Genomic DNA, 14321 nt, shown 5'->3' with positions numbered 1-14321 from the left:
AATGAAATGTTGAGAATGAATTGAGCATACTATTTTAATTTAGAAAAATAAACCAAAGGAAGTAGAAGGAAGCAATTGAAAATTCCTTACAAGCAGGAATTAGTGTGTTAGACAACAGAAAAATAGAACTTACAAGTTAGTTCTTTCTTTAAAAAATCAGTATATTAGATCAAGGGTCAGCACATCATTACACTCCACAGGTGAAATTGGCTCACCTGATTATCTCACTGAGTTTCACTTAAAATTACAAGGCAAAACAGTGCTTATATGAAAAACATACTGAGGTGGAAGTCATTTCAGCAGCAACCTAACACTTTGAAAGTAATATCAGGCTGCTTTATATACTTACTGCACTGTCAAAAGTTAAATGAAGAAGTGAGGTCTCCATTCCCACACAGCTTTCCAGAAGATATATTTTGTGAGCTCAAACTATAGTTACAGCAGCACTTTTTTGGACCTGGATGCAGTGCAAAGGAAATTTCCATATATCAAAATTTATTTAACACTGCAATTGAGGAGCTTCCACTTAACCTTCAATCACAAATGGTTAGTCTGTAAAATAATGACTAGCTAAAAAGTAAATGAGAATTTAATTGCATTCAATAAATGCCTCCTCAGTTATTAATGTACTCAATAAAAATCAGATGCTCATGGATTGATACAAGTATTTGGCAGTACCCATATGTCTTGCCAGTGGGCTTCAGCCCTGGGCAAGTTCACAATGGATTCAATGAGACTGAAAAATAACAATGGAATGTTCTCAGGGTGAAAGGGTTTCTACCCAACTTTATTCCCATGGTGGCAGGTCAGCCACTAGAATCCTGTCCACTCAGAGCGAGTCTGCATGCAGCAAGCTGTTCTCTGCCTCTGGGCCTCTCCACCCCCACAGCCATTTCAGTCTCTGTCCTCAGTGCTGCCACCACTCCAGTCTCTGCTCTCCTGCAGCTGCGTAGCAGCCATGCCACCATGTCACCCAAAGAACTGGGCAGAGCTCTTTATATAGTCAATAACGTATTGCCCACACGTGTGTAGTGAGCTAGCCAACCAGGGCCAGGTGAGAATCCTGACCATAGGAACCTTCACTTAATCCACACTCCGCCACTCCAGAATTCTCACCTCTCAATCTATGTGCCCTCAGTTTTTTGCAATGGTCCCTTTGGGAGAAAGCTGAAACATTGTAACCAAATTCCATAACAAAAGAGGCTATGACAATATACAAATAACAAAAATTACAACAAATTATAATAACCCTCAAGCCTGAGGAGATGCACTGCCACCAAGTGGTCACCCTAGCTGTATTCAAACCGGTTCTACTCAAATGAGTTAACCAAAGGGTGGGCCTTACAATACCCACCTTTTCAAGCCTCTCCAGCAGAAAGTCTTGCAGACACACAGGCAGATCTTGTTGCTTTGTCTCTGGCTTCTGCTTCATCCTCAGCAGCCGGAACCACTGCTCCAGTCTCAGTTGTTGCCACAGCTCCAGTAAGATTCTATTTGACTTCCCATCCAATTTCTTTCTGTCTTACCCTGACTTTATCAAATCAACCCACATCTGGGTCCTCGTGACCTTCACAGGGCCCTTTAAATTCTTCCTTCGAGTAGCAGACCATTTTTCCTTCTGTGCTTTCATTGCTTGATCCTGAGGATAGGAGCAGAGCATGGAGTCTCCACAACCTGGGGAGGGGGCTGCACCTCTCCTGGAGGAACCCACTGTTCCAGAGTCTTTATTTTCCTTCTGGCTTTCCACCAGCTTTCAACCAGGGTGGGGTTTCAACATAGGAGGGGCTGATGCCTCTGGTACTGGCAGGGCCTCCATCCGACCTGTTCATCAAACCTCCGCTCCTCCATTTCTGGGGCTGACAGCTCCCCTACACCCTTCACCTGCCCCATGGCTCCTGAAGCCTGCACTCTGGCTGCTGCTTCTCATGCCACTCCTGTGCACTGCTTCCTCTTGCGCTACCATGACATCCTTTACCATTTCCACAGCACCTCGAAGTGACGCCATTTCAGTCACCAAAAAATTTTTTACATCTCAATGGCACCTCGCAGCTCACGTACTCATGCTGCTCTTCTTGTGCTTCCTGCAGGAGGGCGTCTTTCTCCCTGATGGCCTTTCTCAATATCATGAGAAGAAAACTCCCCACCATTCCTTCAGCTTCACGGGCACTCTGCTTCTCTAAGAAATTCCCTATTTTGCTGAGGGCCAACTTTACTGCCTCAGGTGTTGCCTCTTCCCCTTCCCAGTCTCAGGGTGGGGCCCAGTCCTCTAGGAGGGAAGCCACATTGGACCACATGTCCACTGGGGGACACTCGAAGGTCTCCCCATCCACAGACACAGCCCACTGAAACACTCCTCCCGTGAGGGAAGCCTGTTCTTTTCCTTGGTCAACAATGAATTCTGCCAACTATCACCAGTTGTAATGGGCTTCAGCCTCAGGCAAGTTCACTATAGATTCAGTGAGACCAAAGAAATGACAGTGGAATGTTCTTGGGATGAAAGGGTTTATACTCAGCTTTACTCCCACAGTGGCAGATCAGTCACTAGAATACTGTCCACTCAGCACGAATCTGCATGCAGCAAGCGGGTCTCTGCCTGTGAGTTTCTTTGCCCCCACAGCTATTTCAGTCTGTCCTCAGTGCTGCTACCACTCCAGCCTCTGCTATCCTGCAGTTGTGCAGCAACCATGCCACTGTGTGGCCCAGAGCACTGGGCGGAGCTCTTTATATAGTCAGTAACAACATATTGCCCACACGTGTGTGAGTGAGCTAGCTGACCGGGGCCAGGTGAGAATTCTGGCCATACCAGAATATATCCACAACATCTGTGTGAAAAGACACTTTCAAATATGAAATATGTTAATCTCATTACAGATAAGTGTTAATAGATGAACATTTGTAATGTTTTGATAGGAAACATTAACTATGAGCCCTGACTAAGCAAAATTTTACCTGCTGAGAAACAATTTCTTTTTTCTCATTAGTGGATCAATATTACTTTCTTTAAAAAAGAATACTTAGTTATTATATTTTGTATGGCATCAATAAAAGTTTTTTAGAAAATGTTCACTCTTGTTATGTAAGTACCTGCATAGTGCCCTTGGATGGCAAAGCCATCTGCTCTGCCCAAAAATGTTTGGTGACTCTGGAGAAACCCCTAACCAGATTAATCAAGGAAAAGGGGGACATAGCATAAATACTCAAAATATGAAATGACAAGGAAGAATTACCACAGAAAGTTTTATTAATCATAAGAAATTGATTTATACAACTCAATACAAAGAAGTCCAAGGACCTGAATGAAATGGATAATCTCTATGAAAATATAATTTTCCAAAATTGACTCTAGAAGAGATAGTCTCCATAGACAGTTTTCATAAAAGAAAAAGTTGCCAACGCTGTAGCCCTCAAAAAAACTGAGTTGTTCCAGAGCACAAAAGCAGAATGACACCTTTGAGTACTTTATGGGAATCAAAACAACAGCAAACATTAAACTATTCTCATTTATGTCTATCAATTTTAAAATCCTAAATAAATTATTAGACAAAGATCTGACACAAATTAATGCACTATGATTAAGTATAATTTACTTCAGGAATGTAAAATGGTTCAATATTAGGAAATACTATTACTCATATATACAAAGAAAATTCATGTGGATATCTTCATAGATGCTGAAAAGGTATTTGAAAAAATTCAACATTCAATAAAACACAAATTGATGGGATGAGTGTATGAATATATACATATATACGTGTATCATATCGGTGTATATGTGCAAATATGTATATATATTATATAGATACATTCCAAATCTGATATGGAAATACTGGAGTCATTCTTTTAAAGTTAAAAACACAGGAGAAAGGTTAACAGTGCATTAGAAAACATTGGTCCACGGACATGGACAGTTCACATACACATAACTTTAACTTTTTTTAAGTTAAAAACAAGTCCACTATCACCACCACTATTTTCATATTGTATTGAAGGTATTAGCTAAGGACACCAGGAAGATTTGAATAGGGACCTCACAATTTTCTCATTTAATTTAATTACCTCTTTCAAAGTGTCTCCCAATTTGGTCATATTTTGAGGTACTGGCTTTAGGACTTCATCAAATGAATTTGGGGAATACATAACAACAAGGTAACAAAGAATTATGGGGCCAAGATCTAAACAAAGGAAGAAACTAGAATTCCAAGAAGGACCTTGAAATGTCACTTATTTTCTCCTAGAGTTGTCAACCCAGTCTGAAAGAGGCAACTGAGAGGCTGAGACGTTAAGCGGTTTCTGACTGACTCACAGAGCTGAGGGCCAAAAAAACTGGAGAACACAGCCTATGAAGGACCCTAAAAAAGCTATATACTCAGAGTGAAAAAATAGGATTCACTGAAATTGAAGCCCAGCTTTGAATTGCCTCAGTCCGCGACTGGATTGCAGTGACTCAAGATTACTAATACGAATGCTCCAGCAGCCTGCCAGAGGCAAACAAATCCTCTCTGGAGGAAAATAAAAATCCTAGCCTTCAAATATTTCAATTTCAGTCACATCAACTTTTTGGCCTTCTTCTCAAGCTCCACCCTGCTCCCCTCACAAGTTTCGTCTAAGAGCATTCTCTCAAAATCAGTTACACAAAACATTAAACCAGCAATTGAAGGCATTATCTCCAATGAGTACCTGCAGTTATTATCACAAGTTGCCAAATAAAAGTGGTCCATAAGATAAGAATACGGACTGGGAAAAGCCAAGATGGCGGTGTGAGTAGAGCAGCAGAAATCTCCTCCCAAAACCATATATATCTATGAAAATATAACAAAGACAACTCTTCCTAAAATAGAGACAGAGGACACAGGAAAACATCCAGACCACATCCACAGCTGTGAGAACCCAGCGCATCACAAAGGGGGTAAGATACAAGCCCGGGTCTGGCAGGTACCGAGTGCCCCTCCCCCCAGCTCCAGGCGGTAGGAGAGAGGTCTGAGTGGGAGGGAGAAGGAGCCCAGGACTCCTGAACACCCAGCCCCAGCCAACCAGACCAGAGCACAGACACAGTGCATGCACAGGCCCCTGGATACTAGGGAAACAGGGAAGCAAGAACAGTGAGTGGGTGCCGGAGGCCAGCGCTGGAGGAAAAAAGAAAAGCGAGCAGCCATCTTTTTTGTTCTTGTTGTTGTTGTTGTTGTTTTCTTGCAGTGAGTGCTTTCTGGAAGTCTTAAAGGGACAGGGACCCCAACTCTAGGGAAACAGAGCAGCAAGACCGGCGACCGGGTATCGGAGACCAGCACCAGAGAACAAAAGAAACGCAAGTGGCCACCTTTTTTTCTGTTTGTTTTGTTTTGTTTTGTTTTGGCAAGTACTTTTTGGAAGTCTTAAAGGGATAGGGACCCCAATACTAGGGAAACAGGGCAGCAAGTCCAGTGAGCGGGTACCTGAGGCTGGCGCCGGAGAATAAAGAAAAACAAGGGGCCTTTTTGTGTGTGTGTGTGGTCATTGTTTTGTTTTGGCGGGTGCTTTTCAGAAGTTTTAAAGGGGCAGGAGGAGGAGGAATAAGAAGGGAGAGAAGAAAAGAATCTTCAGACAGTGTATATAACAGCTCAATAAGTGAGCTAAGTTAGGCGGCAAGATACTAAAGAGGCTAACCTTGAACCTTTGGTAACCACGATTTTAAAGCCTGCAATGGCAATAAGTACATATCTTTCAATAGACACCCTAAATGTAAATGGACTGAATGCACCAATCAAAAGACACAGAGTAATAAAATGGATAAAAAATCAAGACCCATCTACATGCTGCTTACAAGAAACTCACCTCAAACCAAAAGACATGTACAGACTGAAAGTCAAGGGATGGAAAAACATATTTCAGGCAAACAACAGTGAGAAGAAATCAGGGGTTGCAGTACTATGATCAGACAAAATAGACTTCAAAAGAAAGAAAGTAACAAGAGATAAAGAAGGACACTATGTAATGATAAAGGGCTCAGTCCATCAAGAGGATATAACCATTCTAAATATATATGCACCCAACACAGGAGCACCAGCATATGTGAAACAAATACTAACAGAAATAAAGGGAGAAATAGACTGCAATGCATTCATTTTAGGAGACGTCAATGTGCCACTCACCCCTAAGGATAGATCCACCGGGCAAAAAATAAGTAAGGACACGGAAGCACTGAACAACACAGTAGAGCAGATGGAACTAATTGACATCTACAGAACTCTACATCCAAAAGCAACACGATATACATTCTTCTCAAGTGCACATGGAACATTATCCAGAATAGACCACATACTAGCCCATAAAAAGAGCCTCACCAAAATCCAAAATACTGAAATTCTACCAACCAATTTTTCAGACCAAAAAGGTACAAAAGTAGAAATAAATTCTACAAAGAAAACAAAAAGGCTCACAAACACATGGAGGCTTAACAACATCCTCCTAAATAATCAATGGATCAATGAACAAATTAAAATAGAGATCAAGGAATATATAGAAACAAATGACAACAACAACACAAAGCCCCAACTTCTGCGGGACGCAGCAAAAGCAGTCCTAAGAGGAAAGTATATAGCGATCCAGGCACACTTGAAGAAGTAAGAACAATCCCAAATTAATAGTCTAACATCACAATTACTGAAATTGGAAAAAGAAGAACAAATGAGGCCTAAAGTCAGCAGAAGGAGGGACATAATAAAGATCAGAGAAAAAATAAACAAAATTGAGAAGAATAAAACAATAGCAAAAATCAAAGAAACCAAGAGCTGGTTCTTTGAGGAAATAAAATAGAAAAGCCTCTAGCCAAACTTACACAAAAGTTAAACAAACCAATTACGAGCAAAGAAATTGAAGCGGTAATCAAAAAACTACCCAAGAACAAAGCACCCGGGCCAGACGGATTTATCTTGGAATTTTATCAGAAACATAGAGAAGATATAATACACAGTCTCCTTAAAGTTTTCCAAAAAATAGAAGAGTAGGGAATACTCCCAAACTCATTCTATGAAGCCAACATCACCCTAATACCAAAACCAGGCAAAGACCCCACCAAAAAAGAAAATTACAGACCAATATCCCTGATGAATGTAGATGCAAAAATACTCAATAAAATATTAGCAAACAGAATTCAACAGTATATCAAAAGGATCATACACCATGACAAAGTGGGGTTCATCCAAGGGATGCAAGGATGGTACAACATTCGAAAATCCATCAACATCATCCACCACATCAACAAAAAGAAAGACAAAAACCACATGACAATCTCCATAGATGCTGAAAAAGCATTTGACAAAATTCAACATCCATTCATGATAAAAACTCTCAGCAAAATGGGAATAGAGGGCAAGTACCTCAACATAATAAAGGCCATATATGATAAACCCACAGCCAGCATTATACTGAACAGCGAGAAGCTGAAAGCATTTCCTCTGAGATCGGGAACAAGACAGGGATGCCCACTTTCCCCACTGCTATTTAACATAGTACTGGAGGTCCGAGCCATGGCAATCAGACAAAACAAAGAAATACAAGGAATCCAGATTGGTAAAGAAGAAGTTAAACTGTCCCTATTTGCAGATGATATGATACTGTACATAAAAAACCCTAAAGACTCCACTCCAAAACTATTAGAACTGATATCGGAATACAGCAAAGTTGCAGGATACAAAATTAACACACAGAAATCTGTAGCTTTCCTATACACTAACAATGAATCAATAGAAAGAGAAATCAGGAAAACAATTCCATTCACAATTGCATCAAAAAGATTAAAATACCTAGGAATAAACCTAACCAAAGAAGTGAATGACCTAAACTCTGAAAACTACAACTCACTCCTAAGAGAAATTAAAGGGGACACTAACAAATGGAAACTCATCCCATGCTCGTGGCTAGGAAGAATCAATATCGTCAAAATGGCCATCCTGCCCAAAGCAATATACAGATTTGATGCAATCCCTATGAAACTACCAGCAACATTCTTCAATGAACTGGAACAAATAATTCAAAAATTCGTATGGAAACACCAAAGACCCCGAATAGCCAAAGCAATCTTGAGAAAGAAGAAGAAAGTAGGGGGGATCTCACTCCACAACTTCAAGCTCTACTATAAAGCCATAGTAATCAAGACAATTTGGTACTGGCACAAGAACAGAGCCACAGACCAGTGGAACAGAACAGAGACTCCAGACATTAACCCAGACATATATGGTCAATTAATATTCAATAAGGGAGCCATGGACATACAATGGCGAAATGACAGTCTCTTCAACAGATGGTGTTGGCAAAACTGGACAGCTACATGTAGGAGAATGAAACTGGACCATTGTCTAACCCCATATACAAAAGTAAACTCAAAATGGATCAAAGACCTGAATGTAAGTCATGAAACCATTAAACTCGTGGAAAAAATTATAGGCAAAAACCTCTTAGACATAAACATGAGTGACCTCTTCTTGAACATATCTCCCCGGGCAAGGAAAACAACAGCAAAAATAAACAAGTGGGACTAAATCAAGCTGAAAAGCTTCTGTACAGCAAAAGATACCATCAATAGAACAAAAAGGAACCCTACAGTATGGGAGAATATATTTGTAAATGACAGATCCGATAAAGGCTTGACGTCCAAAATATATAAAGAGCTCACCCACCTCCACAAACATAAAACAAATAATCCAATTAAAGAATGGGCAGAGGAACTGAACAGTTCTCCAAAAAAGAAATACAGATGGCCAAAAGACACATGAAAAGATGCTCCACATCACTAATTATCAGAGAAATGCAAATTAAAACTACAATGAGATATCACCTCACACCAGTAAGGATGGCTGCCATCCAAAAGACAAACAACAACAAATGTTGGCGAGGTTGTGGAGAAAGGGGAACCCTCCTACACTGCTGGTGGGAATGTAAATTAGTTCAACCATTGTGGGAAGCAGTATGGAGGTTCATCAAAATGCTCAAAACAGACTTACCATTTGAACCAGGAATTCCACTCCCAGGAATTTACCCTAAGAATGCAGCAATCAAGTTTGAGAAAGACAGATGCACCCCTATGTTTATCACAGCACTGTTTACAATAGCCAAGAATTGGAAGCAACCTAAATTTCCATCGGTAGATGAATGGATAAAGAAGATGTGGTACATATACACAATGGAATACTACTCAGCCATAAGAAGAGGGCAAATCCTACCATTTGCAGCAACATGGATGGAGCTGGAGGGTATTATGCTCAGTGAAATAAGCCAAGCGGAGAAAGAGAAATACCAAATGATTTCACTCATCTGTGGAGTATAAGAACAAAGGAAAAACTGAAGGAACAAAACAGCAGCAGAATCACATAACCCAAGAATGAACTAACAGGTACCAAAGGGAAAGGGACTGGGGAGGATGGGTGGGTAGGGAGGGATAAGGGGAGGGGAGAAGAAGAGGGGTATTAAGATTAGCATGCATGGGGGGTGGGAGAAAGGGGAGGGCTGTACAACACAGCGAAGACAAGTAGTGATTCTACAACGTTTTGCTATGCTGATGGACAGTGACTGTAAAGAGGTTTATAGGGGGGACCTGGTATAAGGGAGAGCCTAGTAAACATAATATTCTTCATGTAAGTGTAGATTAAAGATAACAAAAAAAATAAAGAAAGAGAAGTGGGATTACTCCTTGATAGGATAAAACTAACTGTAAGTCAATAATTAATGCATGCTTTAAATATCCTTAATTTAGATCACTTAAAGGGTGTCAGATGATAAGCTATGGAGGTACACTTTTCTGATAATATTCCTTTCTCTTAAAAAAAAAAGCAGTTCCTGTGTGGTGACCTCCAATGAGTTCTACACAATGGTATAAAGGGCATATCAAAGTGTGGGCAAAGGGTCTGTTTGTGTTTATACAGATGATCAAAGCCTAATTTGGCTACCCAGAAAATGAACTAAGATACGATATGAAGAAGAACTTCCAACATCAGCACTTTCTGGAAGACTCATACCAGAAGATGATCATCAAAAAACCTCAACAAAGATCCAGGCGATGCTGCAGTTGTAGCTGCATTCATCCCACCGGTTCCTGGACTTGCCATGGGAATGAAGAAGGAGATATCTAAGCTGGCCTGTACATACAGCAAAACAACAAATTTGACTGGATCTATACTGTTGGAACTCAACCAAGTATTAGGAGAAGTGCAAGCTGCAGTGCTCCAAAATCTTACAACTACAGACTATCTACTGTTAAAAGAACATATGGGATGTGAACAGTTCCCAGTAATGGGTTGTTTTAATTTATCTGATTTCTCTCAGACTGTTCAGGTACAGTTGGACAATATCCATTATATCATAGACAAATTTTCACAAATGCCTAGGGTGCCTAACTGGTTTTCTTGACTTCACTGGAGATGGCTGGTAATTATAGATCTGCTTTGGTTATGTAACTGTATTCCTATTATGTTAATGTGTGTGTGCAATTTAATTAGTAGTTTAAAACCTATACATGCTTAAGTTACTGTTACAAGATATATCGAAGAAATAACCAATCTTCCCGTGTTTTCTTCTGTCTGCTACCTCTGTAGCTTTTCTTCTTCCTTCCTAATTACAACCCTTAAATAGAATTCGTGCCTCATATCGAATTCACCGAGCATCATAAATCCTCCAAGTGGTAAAAATACCTCAAGACAAATGCTGGGCATAGAAGCCACAGGGCATAAATCTGCAAAGAAGTAAAAAGCTAACCTTTTCAAACAATATGGCTTCTCTCTAACTTACCAACTTTACATTTCCCTGTATGGCCCCGTAAGATGACTGGTTAGCCAGAGACGGGTAACATTCCTCAAGGGAGGAACAACCTAAGGCAGGCACAGTCACAGGGGGGCCATCAGGTGAGAAATTGGGGATCAACAGAGGTGAGGCTTAGAACCTCACCACCCCCCCTGTTTTGAGAGAAATCTTCTGCATCCGTGGATGTTTTATTGCCCTTGTCTAGCTTCAATTAACACATAGTCTACAGGCACACACCTGATCATCTACATTTGCTCTCTTACAACACTAAACTATGTTTTCTACCTTTATCTTGCATCTACCTACCACTTCATCATTTTATTTAAAATAATAATAATAAAGGAAGAATGTGGGATTCACATATAAATCAAGTATAAAAATCAAACGAATATTCATATTTGACCTGATTGTTTATAGTACATAATGAGTGATCAAAACCGAAAGTTTTTGTGATGACTACCCTTGTACTGTTCACCATGTAAGAACTTATTCACTATGTAAGAATTTGTTCACCATGTAAGAACTTGTTCATTATGCTTCAGAATTTTGGAGACTGATGAGAATTAGGCTGAGGGTGGATTAGTGATTGTGCATTGAGCATTGACTCCCCTATACCGAATTTTATTGTTGTTAACAACCATTTGATCAATAAATATGAGAGATGCCCTCTCAAAAAAAAAAGATATTAATCCATAAGTTCTTTACTCCATTCTTCACATACTGCATAATCAAATTCCATAACAGATCATAAAGAAAGGATGATTAATTCTTTAAGTTTCCTTTTTTGTGACTAAAACAATATTTTCCTCTATTAGCTTATCAGCATGTACAGACACATTTATATGCAAATATGATTATGTAAAAGATGAAAATAAATCTAAATAATCTTTTTAAAAAATCAATTGCACAATAATCCCTAGCTCAGGCCCTTCTAGGAAACGTAACATAATGTTTAAGATGAGAAATTCACCAGAGAATTGAAAACCATGAAAAAGAAGTCAAATGGGAATTCTAAAACTGAACAATAAATTAACTAAAGTTAAGCACTTGGTAGATTTTATAGCAGAGTAGACACAGCTGAAATGTAGTTAAGAAATCATCTAGAATTAAACACAGAGAGATAAAAGGATGGAAAAAAAGTGTAAGCGACATGGGTAATACAATGTTAAGATCTAACATTTGTGTACTTGAAAGCCAGATGAGGGAAGAGAAAGAATTGGAAGTAGAATTTTAGAACTAATGACAGAATGTTCCTAAACTGCTGAAAGACAACAAACCAGAGATTCAAGAAGACCTATGAATGCCATACAGAGTGAATGGGAAGAAAATCACTTCAAAATAACAATAAGACAGATAGCTACATCACAATACAGACAGTGGCAAGTGGGGAGATAAAGACATGATATCTTTAAATGCTGAAAGAAAATAATTAACCTATAATATTACACTCAGCCTTGATATCACTCCAGGAGGTGAAAGACACACTTAAGACAGAAGTCAGGCGAGTTGTTTTCTTTAGCAGGGAAAAGTGGGAATTGTGATTGGAAGAGGCACATGAGGACTTCTCGGGAGACAACCATGTTTGCTATATAATAAGGTTTACAATATTTTGTTATGAATATTTCTATATATACCCTTCTATATATTTCCCAAAGATTTTGAAAATGTTACCCACTTTTTAATATAAAAGTATTCCATTTATAAATTTTCTCCCAAAGCAGATGAGGCTCTTTACTGAAGAATACTGAATATTTCTCAAATATTATATGTAGTAATGATTAATAAGAGGTTTTTGATATTGTAACTTATAAGAAATATGTATTTGTTCATTTAAATGACCAAAATATATTTCTCATCTACATTTGGTCTTCTCACAGCTCCAGGAACACAGCTCCCAAAATCCTTCTAATTTCCTGAGCAGTAAGAGCAATGAGTGAATCTATTGTTAAAATATCTGGTCTGTTGTCCTCAATTCCTAAAAAACACCCTTCAGAGCCATAAAGGTGAAACAAGTGTCTTATTTTTCATAACAAGCCCCTTCCTACCACAATTGGATTTATGTTAATGAAGTGGCTTTTGGAAAGCGCCTAAGGATGGGGGCTGGTCGTCAAGGGAACCGGCCATCATTAAAAGGTTGGGAACTTTCAGTCCCATCCCGATTTCTGAGGAGAAAGAGGCTGGAGATTGAACCAATTACCAGTGGCCAATGATTTAATTAATCATATCTGTGTATAAAGCCTCCATAAAAAGCCAAAAGGAAAAGGTTCAGAGAGCTTCCATGTTGGTGAACCAGACTCTTACCAATGTGCCATCATGACTGTTACCATAAAAATCCATGAACAAAAAAAAGCTTCTTTAATTCATGACCTCCTCTCTGTATCTCTTTATCTGGTTGTTGGTTCATATCCTTTAATATCCTGAGTAATAAACCCATGATCTAGTGAGTAAATGGGTTTTCTGAGTTCTGTGAGCCACTCTAACAAATTAATCAAACCCAAGCCAGGGGGGCGGCATGGGAACCTCTGATTTATGGCCAGTTGGTCAGAAGTAAAGGTAAAAACCTGGACTCGGGACTGGCATCTCAAGTACAGTGAGGGTCGCATGGAAATCTCCAATCTGTAGCTGGTCAGTGAGTGAGTGAATGACCTCTGAAGTGGAGGACTGTGGGTCTGACCCCTTAACCTGTGAAATTTGATGCTAATGTGGATTTGATACCTGGAGAGGTAGATAGTGTCAGAATTGAGTTGAATTGCTAACACACAGTTGGTGTCAGAGAATTGCTTGGTGGTGGTGGTATAGGGAGACTGCATCTTCACATTGGAATTGGTTCCAGAATCTTAGGTTTAACTTTTAAAAGTCAGGATTTCTTGTAAAAAAAAAATCTGTATTTTCAGCTTTTCTCTTAAAAATATGATATTCTGTGAATGCTGAGTTGGCATTCTAATGGCAAAAAACAACTGGAGCTGAGTTGTGGTGTTTTATATGACATATACATATGCACTGCACCAAACCGACATCACTTAATTTACAATTTGTATCTGGGTTTGTAGGTAAATATCCACTTAAACATTTGAAGAAAGCTGTCACAGGTTCCCCTGTAAATCCTTGCTTCAACATGCTAAATACCCTAGGTTCTTCATATGACTTGATTTTTATCACTCCTTTCTGAACTTCTTTTAATTTACCCATGCTCCTTTTTAAAATACATCATCTGGCTATTTCAGAATGGGGTGGATGCAGATAGCATATGTTAGGAAACATAATTACTATCGTTTGTATTTCTGTGGGGTCGGTTGGAACTTTTTCATTTCAGATTTTGAGTTGTCCTTTTTTCTTAATGAGTTTAGCTAAAGGCTTATCAATTTTATCTTTTCAAAGAACCAGATCTTAGTTTCATTGATCTTTTGTTTGTTTTTTTAGTCTCGATTTCACTTATTTCTGCTCTGTTCTTTATTTCCTTTCTTCTAAGTTTGGGCTTTTTTTTTTTCTAGTTCCTTTAGGTGTAGGGTTAAATTGTTTGAGATGTTTCTTGCTTCTCAAGAAACATAGACCTG

This window comes from Manis javanica, chromosome 11, assembly GCF_040802235.1.
Source record: "Manis javanica isolate MJ-LG chromosome 11, MJ_LKY, whole genome shotgun sequence".
NCBI classification, from domain to species: domain Eukaryota; kingdom Metazoa; phylum Chordata; class Mammalia; order Pholidota; family Manidae; genus Manis; species Manis javanica.
Note: the sequence above shows the minus strand (reverse complement) of the source record.